Below are 20,912 nucleotides of genomic sequence, written 5' to 3'. Positions count from 1 at the left end.
TTGGTGTGTTTAGCAACAGATTGACTAAAATTTGTTGTATTTGGCTCCAGAGCGGCAAAGAGCAGATGTCAGGGAGGTGCCGTGACAAGAATAAAAAGATTCAGGCTGCTTGTGGGAATTTGGAGGATGACGGGGAAATCTTCCTCCTATTTTTGTCCTTGCTAGAATCCATATTATAACATTTAGAATTGGCATTCAATTCAAAACTTGCTGTGCTGCAAGGGTTGCTGCATTGACGCAGGCATTCTTTCCCACAGCTCAAATTGTGGAAACAGATTTTATTTCTAAAATAAGATATGCCCATGAAATTATAATTGATACCTTAATTATGAAGAACTTGCCTGAAAGATGGTAGCTTAGTGACCTGCGGGACATTTTCCTGGCTTAGAATAGCCATGATTTATACCGAAACATTTTCCTCTGTATGATTCTTAAAAATGGAATTCCCCTGTCAAGGCAGGAAAACTTCACTAGCTAAGAAGTATTGTGTCAGGGATGATAAGCCTAAAATAATGGTCAACTTTTAAACATTATTTAGGGTTGGAACATCTAAATAGTAAGCTTTGCTATTTGGAGATTGTTGCTATTTCAAAAATATGCATTTAAAAGCCACCACTACATGCCAATCTCTGCATAAGCAGGTAGATGCCAGATGTATGTGGGACCCTGGAGAAGTTTGTTGCCTTGGTTTATTTCTTTTCACTTCCGTAATGAGCAGAATGCTTTGAAAGTTAGTGGTTGCTTTTTTGAAAGGCTGGAAGGATTTTATCTTTGTCTTGATTAAGGATCAATTTCTGAAAACACCTTAAACACCTTGTGTAATTTGCTAGTAGAATGATTACTTGTTTATCTTTCTCAGATTTTTTTTTTCACTCAACATCTACCTGTAATTCAAGGCTATATATTGCCACAGTATAGTTTACAGATTAGAAAAACATAAATGTGATGTAATTTGCAGTAATTTTGATTGCGGGTTGCTATACTTGAAAATTGTGGCAAATTTCTCTTGTATTATGGTGTATTTAAAGTTTTGTGGAGCCTGAGGAGCTTTTTTATTTCCTGCGATGACAAACAGTTACTTAATAAGAATCTGGAGGGGTGGATAGTAATAAATATTCTGATTTTTCTTGAGATGATGCTCTTTAGTCTTGTGTTAGTGTTTTAGAAAACCACGTTACCTCCTGCTTTGGGTCTTCATATTCTGTTGGTGATTGTAGTAGCTCTTATAATTTTCTGGAGAGAGGGGATTTGAAATAGAAGAAATGTGTCTTATTGTTCACTTATTCAGAATATAATGAGTCTGACTTTTGTAAAAAAAACAGCATAGTGGGGTGAGTTGTCAGAAGCATTGTATGTGTAAGGTATATAATGTATGTTCTCTGTTCTCTTCAGGGTTTACGAAGTCATGATTGAAATATGCGGTTCAGATTTGAGAACAAATCTTCTCTTTTTTTTGCAGATGAGCAATGTAGTTGCACAGCTGAAAGAAAACAGGACAAACCAGCTTGTCTGTTCTTGGTGGCATGTGGAGTTGCCTGGTTAGGTGGCTCATTTCAGCGCTTGCAAGTGGCAAGTCTGGAAATAATTGCGGTCAGAGCTGCTGCAAGAGGACTGAGTGAAGCCTTTTTGATTTCCTAAATGCAAAGGAAGGCAGGTTTGATCGGCAGCTGCTGTGAGGGTTGTTCAGACAACGAGGAAGTCCAATCCAGCGCAGGATTTTGCGCTTCTGACCTGTTTAGGGCATGTTCTTTTGCTTAAGGTGAGATGCTGAAATAGAAGAGTTTGGTATGTTTGATTAGCATCATTTATGTCTCTCCTGTACTTGATTTCTTCCAGGTATTTTCCACATGCCTGTCACCTTCCTTTGTTTACTGCAGTGTCTGAAAGAACTTGTGACCATATTAATAATGTTAGGAAAATGGATAAATTATGGATTCTGCATTTAGGGACTTTATTCTAGATAATTTAATCATAAGCATTTCTAAGGTTTCTTTTACATGGTAAGATTTCATTTTAAAAGCAGCATGAAACTGTAGATTCCATTTAGACTAGATCAAAATCTGCAGGGATCATGCCCATTTTATTTACTTTTTCATGATTTCATGCAAATATTAAAGCTACATTTATGAACTAGCATTGTGAGGAGAGCTGTGTATTGCAAGGAGAGCTGGTTTAAGAATTTATTAAGGTGTCATTCATCTAATTAACTGTAAAAGTTTTGAAACTTTTTGAAGGTGTTTTTTCATCTAAAAATCTTGAAACACTTTGTATATAATATTGATATTCATTGGAAAGTGGGTTTATTTTTTATGATTTTAAGACAAGCTTATTTTCATGTTCAAGATTAAAGTAGAGCAAACTTCATTTTTCTTATTTTGATTTTTAAAATCAAACTGCACTTACAGAAGTGCAGATATCTTTGAAAGATTTAGATGATCAACTTTTGAGAAGCAGAAAAATTCCTAATAATGCCAACTAAGTTCATGGAAACTCCTGACTATAGAGGTGGTTTATTCTGCATATATCTCTTCCTGTTTCAGGAAGCTGTTTATTTCAGAAAAAAAAAAAATGAAGAACTAGAAAATGTTGATTATAGCAGTTGTGGAGTAATGAGCTTTAATTGGACCATCAAAAATGCAAGCCAAGGAAACAGTATAATAGCTTGATAGCGATACCTAATAATTTGAAAAGCATGTTGCCCCTAGAAAACAAAAAGAATCATCATTTGGATAGTGAACTGTATGTATATACTATTGGAATTGCCCTGTCTTATCAGGGAAGTAGGGCAGGCCAAGTATCCCAGCTCTTGTTTAGCCCTCAGAGATTTCGGTGGGAGAAAAAATAATCTTGGACAGTATAAGCCTTTTTTTGTCTAACTGCAATTATGTTTTGAAGTGTGTGCTGTTCAGTAATGAAAACAGTTTACTTGAATTGTCACTTCATATCATTTCATAAATGAAACACTAGAAAGACCATTTTCAAAATGTTTATTAATAATTAAAAGTTAATGAACTTCAACAGTTTCTATAGGTGATTACAGGTCGGCACAGAAAATCCATGTGTATGTTCTTGGGGGATATTTACAAAGAATAGTTTTGGGTTTTCTTTAGCAGCCTCTCTCTCCAGTACTCATCTGTGAATTGTGTAATTATCTGATAGTTCAGTCTTTGGCAGTTTTGTTTAGAAAGCTGCTTTATATTGGGAAGGAGAAAATGTCGGGCATATATACTTGCAGTTAGGAAGAGACTGGGTGGGAATATTAACACGTGTTAAATTGATAGACTCTAGACCCCAAAATAGGAAATTTTAATTTTTTGTTGAAATATAGTTGCATTGCAAGTACTGATATTTAGAGGCTTAATAAATTTCGAAACTAGTATCTTTGGAATTCACTTTTTCATTATAAAGTGGGTTCACAGGCCCAGAATATGATATTCTTTACTTTCAGGTTTTTAAAATTAATTGTATTTCTTTCTGGAAATAAAATTAATGTTGATAACCTCTCCATTAAAAAAACTTTCTTGGTACTGGTACATGACTAGTTTTTAGATCAGAATTTCTAACGAGGTTCTGTAAAGAGTACATGTGGTCAGGTGGAAAATCTCGTTGATTTGCAAGGGCATCTTATCTTAGTGGTGCGCGCTGTTGTGAGCCACAGTGCTGCTTCAGGGCCCAGCAGATGGATGGGTTACAAATGTGTGTACTGAAAGGAATGCTCGTGTTCAGAGGTGTTGCCTGCACTGGGGAGGTGCAGGAAACGCTTCCCAGCGTCATTGCCATCAATCGACTTGCGTGGTAACTTGAGTTAGCTCGTGGCTTCTGACAGAGCTTCAGACCGGTCAGTTTATCTTGCTGGAAGAAAGGCTGGGGTTTTATGCACATTGGAACTGCCATAGTTCACTGAAACAACAATAACAGTATCACTAGAAGTATTTTTACATATATTGGTCCTTTGAAGACAGAAAGTCTTGCAACAATACAGAAATATTTTTCTAACCAACGTGCAAACAATGTTGTGTGCTGTGAATAGATTTGTGTCAAGTTTATAGGCCTCAAAATTGTAATGGCTCATCTACTGTTGCAGGTTTTTGGATGACAACTTGTGTGGATGTTGTACTGCTAGATATTTAGTCTGCTGTAGAGACAGACGAATTTAGGAAAAGTGACTTTAATCTCAGAAGAACGTGTATTGACTGGAAGAGTTAGTTCAGTTTGTTTTTGCAGATCACCAACCCTTAGAAGTGGGATTAAGTTAAGTACAGGAGAAAATGAAACTTGCCCTTTGTCTCCAGAATGAGGTCATGGTGCTTTCAGCTTCCATCTCAGTATAATAACAGAAAATAGAATTGTTTTGTATTTCTGTTTTATCTCCTGAAGAATAGGAGTTACAGTTACTTGTGCAGGCCATAATGTCACAATGACTTTTTTGCCTTCTTGACTGTTACTTCTTTACTGCACCATATCACCTTATTTGCATGTCCGTGCTCGAAATTCTCATGTGTTGCTTTAGTATTTCATTTTCTTTTTCCCCCCTCAGTTTTATTTATTTAACAATTGCACTCTGCTCAGTGAGTAGCTGAGTAGAATTCAGTCATGCAGGAGCTGGTTGTGCAGGCGGCGTTAGTGACGGCAAAGGGCCGCCGGAGGTGTGAAGGCAGAGAAAAGGAAACAAAATAGAATCCAACGGAACAGCTGAGAAAAGGACGAGTTTGGTAGTAAAGGCAGGTGAAGAGGAGCGCTCGAGTGACAAGGTGGAAGAAAAGAAGCTAAAATGCAGTAATGCAATGTGTGATGACGCTTTTCTGACGTGTAGTTTTCAGAACAACTTAAGAAGCATGTTGTTTAAATAAGATGATTTATTGAATTTTTTAATTGTAAAAGTATCTTTATATTTTTGGGTACACCAGATTTACACTAATACTCATTTCAGGTGAGCTTATTATTTTTGTTTACTATAATGAGAATATATTCATAGTTTTAATCAACAAAGTAATAAAAACACTGGTATTTTGTTACTTTATTGCTCATCTCTTGTCCGATCAGGATTATGTGCTAATACTTTGCAGCATTATCTGTTGGTAGATATAAAGGAATACATTTTTCCTTAGTTGGGAGCTTAAAATAGAGTCCCTTGCTTCATTAAAATGGTTCTGAGGTCTGTGTGAAGAGCGTGCATGTGTGGTCACTGTTCACTTTGCAAAATGCACTTGAATGCTTTCTAACTAGATTGAACTACAGTCAGATTACCTAAGTTTCCCCTTACTCCTAGAGGACAGAAATGGTTTCAGCAACAAATACACAGGGTAGCTTGAGTGCATTCTGTTGAGCTATGGGGTTTATTTCAGAATTTGGAAGATTCGTTTTTACAGAATAGATAACTGAGAGAGTTAGCATTCTTGCTTGGATAATGTACTATTTGTTTTGGAAGGAAGTTTCCCATGACTAAATAAGAACAAGATGTTTGACCACCTTCTAGGGAGGAGGCTGTTTGGTCAGCATAAAATTAAAAGAAAAAATTCAGAAGAGACAACTGACCTTTCTTACATGGTGTTTGAAATGTTTTCATGTGTCTTCTGGACTTTAATTATACTGCATATAAATGGCAAGAAGAAAGACCAGAGGTTTTGTTCTTTTCTTGGAAATATAGCTTTATCACATTGTTGGGAATTTATAGCTTAGTAATATAGTGTTTTTTCCATTCCTGCGTGTTGCAGTTGGTTTGTACAGCCTCATAGTTTGGCAGCTAAGTGCTCACTTTTTCATGATTTTTTTTTTTGGCATGAAAGGGTTACTGTTCACATTTCCTGTGTAATTCCTTCTGATCTTGCTGGGCTGTAATTACTTTCTTGATGTTAAACATTCCCAGGCTCCTATAACCTCCTAGCCTGCCTGCACTGGCCAAGTCTGTCCCAGGTGATCATGTGGGCGAACCTCCTGTTTTGAAGGATAAAAATCTCTCCTTCCTGTGTAAGATAGGCTACATACTCATTCCTTTGCTCTACAATCCCAAGAGAAATCTTTTTAAAAATAATAATAAGGTAACACATCACTCTTCCAGAGTCAGCTCTAGCAGCTAAATAGATGACAAATCAAGTGTGTGGGTTTAGAATTTGCTGAATCTTGGTTGAATGACTGTGAGTTCACATTAAAGATTATTTTTTCTTAATACATTTGGAAAATAGGTTATGACATAAAAAAGACGGATTTTGACTGTAGCTTTTTCCTTTTGACCATATATTTGGCAAATCATTTTAAGCTTGCTTGAATGTAGAACTACTTAGTTGAGCCTTCAGGATTTTTTTTTCTTTGGAGTTCTCTGTAATAGCTGCATATCTTACAAAAAAACAAGAGGATATTTCTCACCTCTGTCTTTCCCACACAGTTCAGCTATCCTGTGTTTCTTCTGATTTTCAGTTTGTCATATAAAAGCAGTAAACACAAGGTATTATTTTGCTTTTAAATAGAAGTGACTGCATACTTGTGAAGAATGTTGGCTTCAGAGGTGTGGGAACTGCAGTGTTCTGTTCTGCAAAGGCACTGGAAGGTCCTATGTGCCACCGCTCAGCTGCTCCTCAGCTTTAATCTGGAGGAGCCACCTGTAAGAATGCCAGTGAAATTTGCTTTCCATGACCTTACTGCCGCTTTCTCTCAGTGCCAAGAAAGGTGAAAGATGGTGATGGCAGGTTTTTTTTTAGGGTGTGAGGAGTTGTAATGCGCTGATATATTGACATCGGTGGGTGGTATTTTCTGACAATGTCAGAGAAAGTAGCTGGAGGTTCTGTGCACCGTTGCATCAAGAAGTAGCCCCAATTTTGATATTTCATTCAAGAGTCATCTCATTAGCTTATTATCCTATAACAGATAATTTTTTTTGGTCATAATCCTAGTCTTATTACCTTATGCAGTTAATCGACTGCTTTGTGAAATTCTCAGGCTGCAAGTGACTCTATTTCGTTTAGCTGTGGTATGATGCTTGTAACTCAGATGTCTTCCCAGTAACTGACTGACTGAAGTCTCATGAATGCATAACTGTGTGTGAGCTCAGTGTGATTATACTTGGAAGAAAATGTTGTGTAGGTAATAAATTGTAGCTGTTTGAGCCCCTTTCTTAATTCAATTCTCATGCATACCACTACCTGTTCTTTTCTGTATAAACAGAAGTCAGAGCAGTTGATGTGCATGTTGTTAACTGAGGTGCTAGGCTAGCAAAGGATAGGAAGAATACATTTTAGTGAAAATGTCTTTTTAATTTTTATCAGGAAGTCTTCTTGAATTTGATGGCTTAGTTATAATTGGAATGCAGTCATTATGCTGCCCAGTTCTTAATTGCATGCTCTATCATATAATTGGGAACATGCCTGTCAGATATGCCTGTTATTGAACCCAGAGGTGCTTACTGGCATATGACTCAACACAGAGCAAACCAGTCCTGACATAAATTATTTATACAGTAGTCATGTGGAGGAATAACAAAAACCCCAAACAACTCATAACAAACAAAACCAAACAAACACCTCCCCCCAGCCCCAACAAAACCAACAAAAAAACCCCAACCAATCAGCCAACCAACAGACCCACAAAACCACAACCATGAAGAACCAAGTAAGTATAACTGAACAGCCAGAAGAAGACAGTGCTGATGTCTTGATTAGACTGTTCCTTTGTTGTTTCGTCGTGGCCTGTATGTGATCTCCAAGTACCTGAGATTTTGTAGGAAACTTCATTTGAAGGGGGCTTAACCTAAACACATCCCCTTGGGTATGCAGTCAACACAGTGCAAGCATTCTAGGCTTCCTGCGCAACCAAGTGCAGCCGGGTAGTGTGTTGGTTAAAGCTTTTGTTCAAAGCAGCTTATTTTTGACTTTATATTATGAAAACACTGATGAATTTAGCGTTAGTTGAAAGAGAGTACAGCTGTAGTGAAGCCTGCTTTCCATCTAATAGGTTGTATAGATCGTCTTCCCTTTCTCTTTTCCTGTTTAATTTTTTCTCCTGCTCAGATGAAGACAGTGAGGAATTACTCGTTATATTTTAATTAAAGGTAACCTGTTTTGAATTTACTTTGTAAAGTGCTTAGAATGTAACTGACCTGGCTCCATTATAAATTTCACCTTTGCAGTGGAAAATACCCTGAGTGGTAATGAATCTTCTTCTATGAAAAATGTGTGGTTTCAGAGTCCTACATAAATTACCTCCTGGTTTTTGTGTAGAGGGGATGTTACAGAATGTAACCTGGTGCTGTTGATCTTGTGTGTGTGCGCGTGTTGATCTTCTAGTGGTTTAACTTAAAACTCTTTTCAATTTAGATGTCTCTAATGTACTGGAAGCAAGGTAGCTGTGATGCAGGGAGGAACTGGACCTAATCTTAAGTGTGTTTAGTGCAGAGAAAGAAGCACTTTGATTTTAACAAGCTACTGTAGAATTAAGGAATAATTTGAATTAGGTGAGTTTTTAAGCTTTCAGACAATGTAACCAACTGTATTTTTATATTCAGAGTTCTACAAGTTCTCTCCTTGAGAAGACATGTAAATTACTATTATGACAAAATGCATAAATATGTCTAGGATTTGATAGTAATTAATTCATTTCACTTATCTAAGGCAAGGTTAAGTGCCTCAGTTTGAAACTGGCTATAAAAAGTAACATGTAAACAAATTTAACACACATCAGGTGTAACAGCACATTTCGTAGAACTGCAGACACTTTGTTTTTAAATGCAATAGTTTCTCACTTTTACCATTCACAAACTGAAGTTTAGTCACAGGGCACCTCTTGACTAGATTTTCTAGGGCATTTTTATGTCTCTGGCTTTCTTGAGTGACTTGAACTGTATGTAACGAAGTATCACGTACTGCTAAAATGTTGATTACCATTCTGATAAAGTTATCTTGTTTACCACTGATGCACAGAAAGAATGATTGACTCCTTTGAGTTTTCTTGGATTTGTCCTGGTTCAGCACATGCCATGTATCCACTGATGGGAGAATCTCTGAACACATGGTCTTTGTGAAACTGTCTTCCAGGGTCTTTTTTGTAGATAACTCGATTTCCTGAGCTGCTTACCCGAGAGTTCCACAAAATTGACTTTAAAATTGCTTTGTGTTGCATATCAGCTTTTTTGTGGTCTACATTTCATCTTTGGTTCTTTGTACGTATGCACACATTAATACATATATATTCATTTGTAAATATATCAGCACTGATGTTTTTATAGGAATTGGCTATAGTCTTTATTCTTAGATAAGTTAAGCATGCATAAGGTCTTTAAATTATGGCAGTCCTTTGTACACTGTGTATGTACTGCATTTTAATTCCATCTGTCTGCTTCCTGTATATTTAGTAATGCTTACTGACTTGATGCACACATTTTTGTTGTTATTTATTCTTTAATTTATTTACACATTTTCATTCCTGGAGTTCTATATTGATGCATCAGGGAGAAAGAGAGGTGAAACAGGAGCAGAGATCCAGTGATGAAGGGGGAGAGGATACTGTGGTAGCACAGTACGAGGTTTTAGAAATCAGTAATATTGAAGTTAATTTGAATCATCATTTATTTTGAAAGGTTCATTATTTAACAGACACATACGTTGGAAAGCAAAATTAGTAAGTTGGAAAAGGATGTGCTAAAAGAAATGTGTTCTTGTGGGTACACATTATGGAATCACAGAAAAAATTAGTTTGGAAAGGACTGCTGGAGCTCATCTGCTCAAATGCCCAGCTCCAAACAGGGCTACCTTCAAAGGTGGGTGAAGTTGTCCAAGGTCTTGTTTAGGTGAGTCTTGATTACCTCCATGGATATTACACAGCCTCTGGATGCCCTTTTCCAGTGTTTGACAGCTTTCACTGTGATTTTTTTTTTCTAATATCTTGATTTCCCACATGGAAGCCTGTCTGTATCCTCTTGTCCTTGTCTTGTGCAGCCTGAAGGACAGTCAGTCTGCCCTCATCTTCCATACACCCTCGTTTTAAGTGGGTGAAGATAGCAGTAGGATCCCTGCCTTAGCTTCCTGTTCCTGCCACTGCACTCGGGTTCTCGGGTTTGTCTGTGGGGAACCCGAACGTGAGCGCAGCACTGTAAGTGCAGAATAGATGGGAGTATCCAGTTCCCTCAGCTTCCTCTTTTAAATTTATGGAAACCTTTCTTGGCCTTTCACATCCCTTGCTAGTTGCAATTCCTAATATTTTTTTGTTTACTAGTTCTGTGTGCGGCCCTCTCAAAGGGGTCACACTAGCTAGCTTTCTGAACAAGCAGAAGTGTTTCCTCAAGTCTAGGGCTGCGGTTTTGCTGTTACTCTTGATTGCTTTTCTCAAGATCTTAAGATACACCATCTCCTACGGCCAAGGCTGCCATTGACTTCCACATTCCTGACCAGTACTTCCTTTAGTCTCCCCCTGTCACTTTGGAAGACTGTGTTAGATGATCACCCTATTCTCTCTCCTAAAATGTTTAAGCCTTATTATAAAATACTGGCAACATGTAGTAGGATAGAATGTTGGAAAATTATGCAATGCAGCTACAGTTTCCAGTTCTTAGTACGAAATAATGTTTTTATGACCCAAATGTTTGAAGAATTAAATACTCTTCTGCCTATTGTTGCCTGAAAATGAAAATGTTTGGCAGAAAATCTTGAAAATATTCTTGAAATGTTAATGGAAACAGATTTCTTAGTTTGTGAAAAATGTGTATGAGAAAGAAGAATATAATAGTTTCTGAGACTGTGTAGTTGCTACTTGAGACAAACATCTCTCTTCTGTTACACTGCCCACTCAGAATTTCTTGGTTTGAGCACTGCTTGTAAGGGGAAAAACAGCTATCCTGGGTAAAACTGCCATCTTTTGTTTAAAAACTGAAATGAGCATGATTTCTGTAGCTTAAAATTAGATAATACTCGGCTAGCAAAAGCAACCGTGCATTAAAGACTTGGCACTGAAAATAGTAATTTCAGATTCGATGTGAATCTACCACTGTAATAAGTTGGACATGGTGATCTGCACAAACTATTTTAGTTTCTGAATCACACCCATTGAGGGGAAAAAAAAAGTTGTTTATATGAAATAAAAGAAACCATTGCATGTGTTCATATTTGTTAATGAATTTCAGATGGCATTACTTTGTTCTATAATGGGAAACAAAAAGATCAGGCTACTGGGGTGACAATTTTCGCACTTCTAATATTTAACGGTTCTGGTTTTTAGTTTCTGGGCAATTAATATACTTTTGAAAGTATCTCTTTTCAAAGTTCACAAAATATGCATCCAGCTTATACTTGTTCACTAGATTTTTATTAAGTAAAATAGGCAGTGATTTTTTAAGGTAAAAAACCCTGTAAACACCTTTGCTCTCTGCAATTTATTCATGTTTACAGTAGTGTAACAAGCAAGATCCCAGGTGGCTGTTATTTCTGACCATTTACAGAAAGCAAGCAAGTTCACTAAAGGAAACAGCTTATTTGCAGTTCTTACTGACTAGTTAAAACATTTTCTGTTCCCCATAGATAACGATAGGAACAAAAGATGCCTGACAGGCTTAGCTGATGTTGAGTTTTGGTGCCCAGTTTACCACATTTAGAGACCGCTACTTAGCAAATGAGGAAAAGTGGTTTAAGTGTAGCGATAGAGTTGCTGGCATTTTCTTTGTTCCAAGACAAGATGAAGCATCATGATGTTTCTAACATTTGAGATGAAGTACCCCCAGAATTTTTTTAAGTTGTGTGTATATTTTTAAGGCTTTTGAATTGTTTGGTTTTTAGATGAACAGTCATGAAAACCGAGAACTTTAAAGACACTTTACAATTTGAAAGGCGTCAGAAAACAGGAGTACACTGCGTGTTTATTATACGTGTGTTTCTCCTGTGTAGAAAGAGGTCTATTCTTGCCACCTGGTCTGATGCCCAAAAGTAGTTTTGTACTTTCTTTGTGCTCTGCTAAATGGATATATATTGTCTAAATTTCTTACTTCTCGGAGGTTTCTTTTAAAAATCCTGTCTAAAACTTTGCATTTCAGAAACTTAAAGCTCCTTCTTCCATCTGCATAAAATCAAATTGGTTTTTAGTCTGAGGATTTTCATCATCTTTAAATGCAATTGGTATTATAGCTATTGCAGAGGACAGTTTTGCAAATACTTACAAGTTACATGTTTAAGTAGCCTGAAATACTGAAAAAATGAGTTACCTATTTATCTTTAAAGAGAATGGTCATCAATGGAAATACCTTTTTTTTTTTTTGATTAATCAGAGGACCGTGAGTTTGAATGGAACTCTGCCATTCCATGTTTCTTTTTTCAGGTTAATTCAGTTCAGACTTGTAGTGTGATCATTGACATTTACGTGCTATGGATCATGAGGCCTGCATGCAGTAAGTGAATTCACACAGATCAGAAATATCTGTAGAAGAAAAGTAGGAAATGTATTTTGCAGTTATCACCATTATTTTTTCTCTCCCCTCCTCCCTTTCAGCACTCTAAAAGAACGCAGTTGGGCTGGATGAATGAATTTTGATGCAGGAGAAGGTGCAGGTTGTTGGCAGGTGCCTGGTGCGCATGTAAGAAATAAAAACCTTACAACAGAGATATTAAGTTATTTTAGTATTAGTGAAATACAAATGGACTTTACAGAGAGAAACTGAATGTGATAGAAATAATACTCAGTGTTTTCTGCTTTGCCGCAAGGGAGTCATTGATTTTTATTTTTACAGAAAGGATTCACTAATGTTCTTTCCATATTAAACTCTTATCTAAATCTTTACAGGATATCATGTTCTTTGTCCAGGCTTGTATATTTTTGCTATTTAGTGCTAATTTTAAAAGATAAAGCAAAATAATAAATTAAAAAAACAAAACACAACTTTGTTGTGAAAATGAGAATAGACCCTAATAACTTGTATGTTGAAACATTTTTAATGAGCGTTTAACCCAAGGACCTGTGTGAAAACTGAAATGTCACAACAAAACCTTGTAGACCTTTCTGTGGTTTTGTATATTAAACGTTCTGTTATCTACTTTAAGAGTTGTCACAATTCAGGAGATGAGTGGTACTGTGTGAGTGTTTTAACTGACAAAGTATATTGGAGGCTTTTTATAAATGTAATTGAAATCTAGAAACATGAGTAGTTCCTTAAAACTTGTTCTGTATTGAATGAAGGAAAATTAAGAGAATTAAGAGAATGTATGGGGAGTTTTTACTGGTAAATCAAATAGCTACTGATCAGTTTCTGAAGCTTCTAAAATGCTTGTTCATACATAAATATATGACAGTTTTCTATGAAATAAATCCACTTTATTCTGATTAATTCTGTACAGGTTTTCTTTCTGATGCCTGTAGAATACGTAGTGCAGATGTGTTAGGAACTGTGACCTAACTTAGCATGTTAGGAGCCAAGAGCAAATTCTGCATGCACATATCTCCTGCTTTAGTCTTTAAAACAAGAGCAAACCTGAAAAACAAGGAATACTTAAGCATAAGAATCTGACTAAGTTGACAATTGCTTGCTCATTTAGGTACTCCCAGAGCAGTTCTTCTCTTAGGAAACGTGATTTGTTTGGTTAAAACAAGGTAAGAAAGGGAGTGAAGTTAGCAATACAGTTTAAAGAATGAGTAGCTGATGGTGGCAAGCACTACATGGCTTGGAGGCAGTTGGTTAAGGAGGTATAGATATTAATAAAAATATGTGGGCAGTAGAGTACAATAGAGTTCTTTAAATATAGAGGGTGTTCTTGAAGGATACAGAAGCTTAGTAATGATATAAGTCCAATAATGGGCAAGGATGATAAATTTCTGCTGTGCAGAAAAAGGCACAAATTTTCAATAAATATTATGTTCTGTATTCAGAAGGAGACTGGATTATGCTTTAACATCTCACCACCTCCATCATTTGTGATGGAAAGAACATATCACTGTACCTGCAACTATTAATGTTAAATGTTTTTAAATCTGCTGCACTGACACCTACAGATACTAAAAAAAAAAAAAAGCTTAGAAGCTATATGAATTATTAATTTTGAGTTTTAACAAATCATGGAACAGTGGGGAAAATCTAGAAGGCTGGAGGGATATGGGAACTAATGTGCCCAGATTTAGAAAGTATAAGATGTGCACCTTGAAAAGACACAGAGTAGCGTGCTGTCAGAGGAGATTTAAAGAAGAATTTTATCATTAATGCTGATCAGAAGGGGCGAGTCAGCTCCAGCCTTGCACTGCTGCATGAGGTTACTCCATAGGAAGGCCATTACCTTTGCCTTTTCCCTTGTTGAATTTCACAGGTTCCCAGTAGCTGTTTCCTCCACCCTGTCTGGGTCCTGAAGAGGCCCAGCCCCCCGGTTCCCCGTCTCCTGTGGGTCGCACACGTGCTGGGAGTGCACTCGGCTGCGTTGTACAGGTCATTAATAAAGACGTTTAGCACTGTTGGTGCAGGATCGATCCCAGAGACATACCACTGGTAACTGGTTTTCAGTTGAACTTCATACCACAGATCACCACCACCCTTTAGTCTGACAGTCCAGCTGGTTTTCCATGCTCCTTAACGTGCACTTTCCAACACATATCTCACCAATTTGACTATGAGGATACTGTGGAGATCATGTCAAAGACCTTCATAAAGTCAGGATGAATGATACCCACTGTCCTCCCTTTATCCACAGGATTAGTAATCTCATCACAGAAAGCAGTTGGTTTAGTCAGGTATGATTTACCAGCCCTCTCCCTGCCCCTCACATAGCTGGAAATGACTTCTAGGCAGCTTTGCTCCATACCTCTCTGTGGACTGAGGTTAGGCTGGTTGACCTGTAGTTCCCCAGATCATCTTTCTTGCCTGTCTTGAAGATGCGTGTGCAGTGTGCCATTTTCTAGGTTTTAGGAAACTCCCTTCATGCCATGACTTTTTAAAAGTGTTATGGTCCATCCTTGCAGGAACACTGACCAGCTCCCTCAGCACTCTGGGTTGCATCCTCCTGGATTTGTACATGCCCAGTTGCTTTAAGCATTCGCTTACTGAGTCGCATCTTCATCTACTGTTGGTAAAGTTATGTTACTATAGTACCTCAGCCTTTTCCATGCCTTTTGTGACTTGGTCCCCTTCACCATTAAGCTTAAGGCACACATTTTCTTCTGCCTTTCTTTTGGTGCCAGTGTACTTGCAGGAGCCCTTCTGGTCACCTTTCCTATCCCTGCCTAGTTTCAGCTCCAGGTGAGCTTTGCCTTTCCTAACTCTCTCCGTGCATGCTTGAGCAGTGTCTCAAATAGTTAAAACTCTACTGAAATTTAGAGACACTGCATATGACTACCAAAGATTGAATTTGACCATGTAGGAATTAGTGCTGTTTTAAAAAAAAAAAAAAAAAAGTTTGGTTATTTAATTATTGCAAGCAGAACTTCGGTGTTAGAATTTGAAGACTTGACATGACTCAAGCAGTATAGGTGTCCCACAGCATGTTTTTTTATGGGAAATTAATGAAAAGGTGCTGTGTGTCAAACCACAGAAGCCTAGTTGTTCTAAAAGCTTGGTCATGCTTCATTGTTTTTCTCTTGAAGTACTAATTCAGTTTGGTCTTGCTTAGTTTGAGATTTAACTGAATGAATTAGGAATACAAATATCCTCAGGAACAGAAGGCGAAGCTGAAGACCCATAGAGAAAGAAGAATGTTCCCAGGGTTAGCATAGTCTGTGCACCACAGCTGGTTGCTGGACAGTGGCCAGGAATAATTTTGACATGTTTATTTCGCATTTTTTCTCCATGAACATGTTTTGAGGACACTTCATTAAGTATGTCCCATAGTCTTTGAAGCTCTGTGTCTTTAAACATTTTTCAAACAACAAAAAGGGTGATAAATACCAAAATGAAAATTATATTGGCAAGGATTATTTGCACAATGGAAACAACACGAGATAAGTGAGTAAAGGCGAATTAGGACAGGTTAGACTTTGATTTAATCTTTTTTCTATGTTTATCTGTGTGAAGGTTTTTGTAATAAGAAGGTATGTTTCATCAGTAGCATTATGCTGAGAGACAATAATAAATCCTGCAGAAAAGGTATCATTTAAGCAAGTAATGGAATATGGATATATGCTTTGTCTTGCAAGTGTTGTCCTGTATACTGTGTGGTGAATGGCTTACCCATTTGAACAGCTGCTATTTTATATTGCTTCTGCATCATGCTCATCAATGAAGCAATGTCACCACATCTGGATGAGCCTGTGGAATATTTTTGTCTATGTAAATTTTACGATTAATATTAAGAAATGTGTTTATATCTGATTGACTAGAAAACGTACTCTCCTATGTTCTGATTTGTTCTTAAAACAAATGCTGTATCAGTCACTTTGGCCCAGTGGTTGCTTTGTCAGTTGGGTCAGACCTCCATGAGCTCCCAGCCAGGGAACTGGGGCATTCCACACAGGAGAATCCATCGAAGCGGCAACAGCCCTTTCCCAGAAGATGAGAGGGATATGACTGTATGAGCAAAGGATGCGGGCGAGCAGCTGAGCGCCCTGCTGGGTCTGTACACAGTGGTTTGGGGAGGTGGGTGCCGGCTGCACTGCCTGCACTCAGCTCCCCGCTGGGCTGGGGCTCCTGTGCCTGCAGCTTCCACAGGGGCCCCACCGCTGCGTTCTGTGGCTGTGGGACTCCAACTGCCCTTCATTTTGAGAGATAATTTTGACTACATTGGTTGTGTGTTGGGAATTCTTTTGACCTACAAGTATAAAATATTCTTTAACAATTAAGGTACTTACTGTCACAAAACTTGTATAAAATATTGTCTTTTCATTTTTTTGCTAAACTTGGAACTCTGAGTTTTATGAAGGTGTTTCAGTGAGATGCTTTAGTTTGTATACTCAATATTTGATGATTCTTCTGATGTAGAACCGTTTATTATATGCTTAGGACACTTTAAAGGTGGAGGTCATATAGGATTTAAGTTGCTTACACCAGTCTTTAGATTTTTATGGGGTTTTTTAAGTGTGATCTGTTAAGTACACATTCCTTTCTGGTGAGTAGGATCATGTTTGAAAAATACAGGATATAATACATAGTTGGGCAATCTTTTTAATGTTTTAAGAAAATCCAACTATTCTGTTTTCATTGCTGGTTTTAAAAGTATATGTGTTCTTAAAGTGTACTGGGCACTCAGCTATCCAGCAAAAAAGGCCCTTGGCCCTGCAGCACAGTCTGGGTTAGCAATGTTAGAGCAGAAGTTTGGGGGTAAAATCAGTCTAGCACAAAACCCGTCAGGAAAGTTCTTAGGACAGCATCTGATTAGTTATCTGGTATATTTTTCAGTACAGGACAATCTGCAAGTTGTGTGTCACAGTAGTCAGACATTCTTAAGTGAATTCTTCTTCTACAGAATTTGGAGGTGATTTTTGAGTTCAGCTGAAGAAAATAGGCCTTTTCCTTCAACATAAGAAACTAAGTATTTCAGTGTATAATTCCTATTAAGACCTTTTTTCATTGGGAGAAATTGGGCATTAGAATCTAGTATGCCTTGATTGGTCTCAGGCATTGGTCAGTGTTACTTCTTTTTTGGCTTTTTATTTGGCACTAATACCCTTTTTCTCTTCATTGTCTCTTCTACCTTAGAAATGTGTGTGTGTGTGTGTGTGTGTGTGTGTGTGTGTGTGTGTGTGTGTGTTACAGATCAGTACTTTTGGAGGGGAACTTAAAAGTCATTAGTTGATAAGCAATTTGAAATTGAAATACATGCCAGCCTTGAAATACATGCCATCTTGGCCTAGCTCATTTATTGCTTGATCTGGCACAGTCACAGGTTTGCCTTCTCACTTTGTACTCTACGCTGTGTGATAGTAAGCTTCTTTTATTTATTTATTTTCCCCACTTTGTGAATGTTTGTTTTGCTTGAGTCTGTAAATAAGACCCATTGAAGTTACTTTTTAGAATGCAGCATATCTTGTATGGGCGATATTGCTGCACAAACATACATGTCAGAATGTAGTTTTCTGACTGAAAGCTGTCTAGCTGACTTTTTAAGAAACTTTGTAATGGAAATTCTTATAGAAACAACTATAGATGATGCTTACTTTGCTTATTTAGTACCATGGCAAAAGTTAGTACTATGCTCAAGTTTGCAACTGTAAAGTCAGAAATAATTCCATTATTTGAGTCAGAATTGCAAAGGCAATTCACCTTGCAAAGTTTGGAGTCTTGTTTTGATTTTTGTCAGCTCTTGGTCACCTTTCTTCTAAGTAGAACATTAACAACATGTCCAGACTTTATTAAAATAATAAAAACCCTGCTCAAAATCCTCCTGAATGACCCAATTAAGTTTTATTTTATTTTCATCCCCTGAAGGATTCAGGTTAGTGTCCAAATAACCCATCATCAAAATAGAGGAAGTGATTAGGGGTTGATCGTTTCTTGTTTAGTCTTTACATGATTTAAGGACCAGCTGCAATTCTGCAAAGACTTTAGTGCCACATTTCAAACTGAAGTCAGTCAGATCGTGCTGGTGTATATGTTGTACTCTCGTCTTAATCCTTAAATTATTAATGGAATTTAAGGGCTGTGTTACCTGAGACATTCCAATACTTTTTGACTATGTGTGAGTAAGTTCTGAGGTATCAAATATCTCTAAAATATGTTAGGACTATCAAATCAAGAAAACAGAACACTTGCTCTCCCTTCAGCATTGCAGTCCTAGCTGGTTGTTTCTATAGTCAAAACTGACAATTAACAGAATCCTAGAACTTCATTTTCACTGGAAAATTGTTACACTACCAGTAACTGCTTATTCCTCAGATGTCGAAGTTGAGGAAGATGGAAAAAGGCAATTAATATACAAGTAATATTTTTTTTGTCTTTTCTTTAGTCATCTTTAACTATTTTGGTTGCTACCTTTGTTGTACATTAAACTCATTCTACTCCTTGAAATAACCTCTTTATCTGTAGTGCAGGAGCAATTAAATAAAAAAGTATGTATGGCAATTTATTACAAAATATGTTTGTTCTCTGGCACTCAGTCAAATTCTCTTTAATCCTTCAGCATAGCACAAAACACAGGAAGGTTTTTTTAGCTAATTCTGAAGTGTGGTGAGAGCATTTGGGTGGGAATTCCTGGAACAATCTGTCCTATGTACATGGAGCCAATGTTACTGTGATTTTCAGTCTATCCTTTGTTGTTAAGAGGTGAATGCAATTTAAATCCTGAAAGGCATGTGTTGAGGTTGGAGGTTTTCAAGGCCCATCTGGACAGGGCCCTGAGCTTGGAGCGGGAGCTGGACGGGTGACCCAGCCCGGCCCCTGCCGGTGCGATGGGTGTGCGGGGAGCCGCGGACACCAGCGCGGGTGTTCGTCTCAGCCTATGTAAGTGTTGTTGTAACTGCAATGAAATAGCCGGTTAGTATTTGTGATATTGTGTATCTGAAATGAAAGCTAATGTACTACAGCAGATATATAGTGAAAGATAAATTATGTATTTTTCCTTATTAGACCAAAACAGTCATTAATTATGAACAAGAGCAAAGTCATAAAGTCTCACAATTTAGTCAGGCATTGCAAACTGAAAACCGTAATGGTGTACTGCAGTTCCACTACGAATAGCATTTTACATTGCTAACAGAATTGTAAGATATATAGGTTCTGTCTTATGAAACTGCATTATTGAGAATCCTGGCAAAACTTCTTAGCAGTTTGGACCCATGCAATAAATTAGTTCTTAGTTTAGGACGAGGATAACATGAAGAGCACGAACAGGAGTAGAAGGAATTGCACAGTTTGAATTTTGAAGTAAATTCTAGAGTAGTCATTGCCAAGTAAGAGTGCTAGTTGTATCTGTTTCTTGATTCGTTTAAATGCTGAATTAATTTGAATTTAAATTGTAAGAACTGTTGACAGCATAGATTTCATGTAGTATCTTATAAAAATGCAATTAGTAGTTTGTATTTTCCAGATCTATTGTTTCCAACTCCCCTCAGAACCAAAAACAAAATGTAGCAATTTGTACTGATTCATCATTTCACAGTTATTTTCACAACAGTAAGATCCAAGACTGTATTTTAAAATCAGAAGCTTTGACTTTTAATACAGAATAATGGCAAAGATATCTAATACAGATGTGGAACTTTACACAACTCCAGTTCACGGCATTCAAAGCAGTACTATGAAGAAGGTATTTACTAAAGGAAAACATGAAATGACAATCTATCATTTGAAATTTGGAAAAAAATATTAATCTTTTTTGGCATTCTGTGAATTATCTAATATTAGGCATAATAGCAACTGTGCTGTTCTTTGCTCTTCTTTCTTAGTTTTTCAGAATGAAACTGTTTTCTCAAATGGAAAATAGGTGGGGTTGTTTACAGTTATAAAAACTGTTTAACTGCGTTTTAATACACATGCATTTCATGAAATGAAGAATCAATATTCCTCCTTCTTCAACGTTCTCTTCTCCCAGGCATCCTTTTGAGAAACTTAGCTTTTAGAATTGTTTTCTCAGGTCCCTGAATTTGCATTCTTGATGATAGTTATAGTTGTAAAATAAGAACTACTGAGACTGGACGCTGAATTGTCTGCAATAGTAAAAAATGTGTGGAACATCCTGATTTCTTGCAGTGTATGTGCTAGTCTTTATTAATACAAATGAAAATGAAACCCCTTTGAAGTTGGCTTCAAAGGATTTATCTGCTCAACAAAAGCAATCACTTTTCATTTGCTTTGTTATTATAAGCTAAACACCTAAGTTGCCCTATGTTGTTTCATAAATACGCTTTTATTATCAGCAACATGTTATCGGAAGTAGCATAGAGCCTGTCAGGTAGGCACGGTTCCACCCTGACAGATGGGCAAGTGCAGGCGTGCCAGCCAACCCTCCTCTACATCACTTCACGGAGTAGGAAGGGAAGAATTTTTGCCCAGGATTGGCACAGTGGCATTTGTTGCATGTAAGGCTGGAAGTTCACAA

General features: G+C 37.3%; 1 protein-coding gene across 14 annotated transcripts in view; it reads left to right on the top strand.

The window, feature by feature from the left end:
* ZNF438 (zinc finger protein 438) overlaps nt 1-20,912 on the top strand; it is a 55,807-nt gene that overhangs the window by 7,358 nt on the left and 27,537 nt on the right. The window contains exon 1 of one of the 14 annotated variants that reach the window (XM_082046924.1): nt 19,277-19,315. The exons of the other annotated variants lie outside the window; for them this stretch is intronic. The gene's annotated coding sequence lies outside the window, so the exon portion shown is untranslated. Of the gene's footprint in view, nt 1-19,276; nt 19,316-20,912 lie in introns of those variants that run through there. 14 annotated transcript variants of the gene reach the window in all.

This window comes from Streptopelia decaocto, assembly GCF_964273445.1.
Source record: "Streptopelia decaocto genome assembly, chromosome: 2".
NCBI classification, from domain to species: domain Eukaryota; kingdom Metazoa; phylum Chordata; class Aves; order Columbiformes; family Columbidae; genus Streptopelia; species Streptopelia decaocto.
Note: the sequence above shows the minus strand (reverse complement) of the source record. Positions and strands in the feature narration are given on the sequence as shown.